This window comes from Colobus angolensis, unplaced genomic scaffold (assembly GCF_000951035.1).
Source record: "Colobus angolensis palliatus isolate OR3802 unplaced genomic scaffold, Cang.pa_1.0 Scaffold500, whole genome shotgun sequence".
Classification (NCBI taxonomy): Eukaryota; Metazoa; Chordata; class Mammalia; order Primates; family Cercopithecidae; genus Colobus; species Colobus angolensis.
Genome location: NW_012118489.1, coordinates 391,613 through 394,727, shown reverse-complemented (window position 1 = coordinate 394,727; position 3,115 = coordinate 391,613).

The window sequence follows — 3,115 nt, the reverse complement described above, 5'->3', positions numbered from 1 at the left end:
TTTTTTTAGTAGAGACGGGGTTTCACCGTGTTAGCCAGGATGGTCTCGATCGCCTGACCTCGTGATCCGCCCCTCTCGGCCTCCCAAAGTGCTGGGATTACAGGCTTGAGCCACCGCGCCCGGCCCAGATTTTTCTTAAAAAGAAGTGGGAAATCTCCTGGGGTTCACAAGGTAGATGCGGTCCCTGGCCTATACCTTGGGGTTTTCAGGATGAGAGCCTGGAGGAAGTCCCCAGCCTTTCTATTCAGTGGCAATACCGCTCTTCACCACAAGAGGGAGATGTGTGCTCAGGAACGTCGACCCCAAAGCTGGAAACCGCAGCCCTGGCACCTGGTGCTGGCAGCTCCCACTCGGATGACCCTTAGTCACTCCTAGCTTTACTGCTCACTGCTCAGTGCGCCTTGGTTCATGAGGGAAAAAAGACAGAACTCACGTGCTCACTCTTCCACCGTTCTGCCCGAATTTGGCAAATCTTTGGACAGCTCTGCCCTCGTGTTGCAGCCTCGTGCTTTGTAGGCCATCGCTCCCAGCCTCACACCCTTCTTCAATATTCCATCATTGCCCAGGACCCATAAGGCCTGTCGGGCCCAGGATGCAATCGTCCAGCTTCTGGTCTCTTTCCCAGCCGCCTCCTACCCTACACACTTTGTTTTTGGACAGCAGTGGGCTTATGTCAGCTGCGATTGCGATCACTCAACTCTGCCACCCGCAGACCTTCCTGCATGCTGCTGTTTTTTTTTTTTTTGAGACGGAGTCTTGCTCTGTTGCCCAGGCTGAAGTGCAATGGTGCAATCTCGCCTCACTGCAACCTCTGTCTCCTGGGTTGAAGCGATTCTCCCGAGTAGCTAGGGCTACAGGCACCCGCCACCATGCCTGGCTAATTTTTGTATTTTTAGTAGAGACAGGGTTTCACCATGTTGGCCACACTGGTCTCGAACTCCTGACCTCAGGTGATCTACCAACCTCCACCTCCCAAAGTGCTGGGATTACAGGCGTGAGCCACTGCGCCCAGCCAGAATTTGGTGAACCTTTGGACAGCTCTCCCCTTGTGTTGCAGCCTTGGGCTTCACAGGTCATCGCCCCCAGCTTCACATCCTTCACTGGTTTCCCATCATGACCCAGGACCCAGTCTGAACTCTTTATAAGGCCTCATGGGCCCCAGATGCCCTGGTCTCGCTTCTGGCCTTTTTCCCTGCCACCCGCCACCCCACATACTGTTACTGGACAGCCCTGGGCTCATGTCAGCTGCGATTGTGATCACTCAGCTCTGCCACCAGCAGACCCTCCTACATACACCTTTCCAGAAGGCTTTTCCCAGCATTTATTTTCTTTATTTTATTTTATTTCTAAAATGGAGTCTCACTCTGTGGCCCAGGCTGGAGTGCAGTGGTGTGATCTCGGCTCACTGCAACCTCCGACTCCCAGGTTCAAGTGATTCTACTGCCTCAACCTCCCAAGTAGCTGGGACTACAGGTGCCCACCACCACACCCAGCTAATTTTTGCATTTTTAGTAGAGACAGGATTTCACCATGTTGGCCAGAATGCTCTCAATCTCTTGACCTCGTGATCTATCTGCCTCGGCCTCCCAAAGTGCTGGGATTACAGGTGTGAGCCACCGTGCCTGGCCTTCCCAGCATTTCATAAGCAGTTACCTCTTCCCAGGAGTCTCCCTCCACCCTGTGAGTCTGTGTTACGTCATTCTCTAGCTTCCATGGGGCCCAATGAGCCCCCGTCACACCACTTAGCATGCTGGAGTGCCTGTCTGCCTTCTCAGATGGAAGCCCCATGAGGGTGAGCACATGTCAGCCTCACGCACGCATATCTCCAGCACCTCGACACCGTGCTTGGCACCCCATAGGGCTCAGTAAGGAATTTACTAATTATCACCAGGTACAGTGGCTCACACTTGTAATCTCAGCACTTTGGGAGGCCAAGGGGGGAGGATCACTTGAGGCCAGAAGTTTGAGACAAGCCTGGGCAACATAGTGAGACTCTATCTCTTCAAAATATTAAAAACCAAGTGTGGTGGCATGGCCTGTAGTCCCAGCTACTCAGGAGGCCGAGGTGGGACAGTCGCTTGAACCCAGGAGCTCAAGGGTACAGTGAGCTATGATTGTGCCACTGCATTCCAGCCAGGCTGACAGAACAAGATCCTGTCTCTAAAAAAACCTGACTAAATGTGTGAATGAAGGAATGAATGAGTGTGTTCTTCCCTGTTCCCTGAGGAGAGTCTGCAAAAGCTAGTGTGCTTCCCTCCATCCCCCTTCCTCCCTGTTCACTGGGTGCCTCTCATTGTCTGCCACGCCTCTGCAGACACATCCCAAGGAACACTGCTGCTGAAGGACCAGTTCTGTTCCTTGTGATAGTGGAAAGAAACGGGATTCGGGCCGGGCGCGGTGGTCTACGCCTGCAATCCCAGCACTTTGGGAGGCCAAGGCGGGAGGATTGCTTGAGGCCAGGAGTTTGAGGCCAGCCTGGGAAACATAGTAAGACCTCCATCTCTACAGAAAACAAAGATTAGCTAGGTATAGTGGTGCATGTTTGTAATCCCAGCTGCTTGGGAGGCTGAGGCAGGAGGATAGCTTGAGCCCAGAAAGTTGAGGCTGCAGTGAGCCATGATCACACCAGTGCACTCCAGCCTGGGTGACAGAGTGAGACCCTATGTCTAAAAAATTTTTTTAAAAAGAGGCCGGACACAGTGGCTCAAGCCTGTAATCCCAGCACTTTGGGAGGCCGAGGCAGGTGGATCATGAGGGTCAGAAGTTCAAGACCAGCCTGGCCAATGTGGTGAAACCCCATCTCCACTAAAAATACAAAAATTAGCCAGGCTTGGTGGCAGGCACCTGTAATCCAAGCTACCTGGGAGGCTGAGTCAGGAGAATCACTTGAACCCCGGAGGCAGAGGTTGCAGTGAGCCAAGATCATGCCTCTGCACTCCAGCCTGGGTGACAGAGCAAGACTCCGTCTCAGAAAAAAATAAAAATTGAAAAAATAAGTAAAAGAAATGGGATTTATGGCCGGGTGCGGTGGCTCAAGCCTGTAATCCCAGCACTTTGGGAGGCCGAGATGGGCGGATCATGAGGTCAGGAGATCGAGACCATCCTGGCTAACACG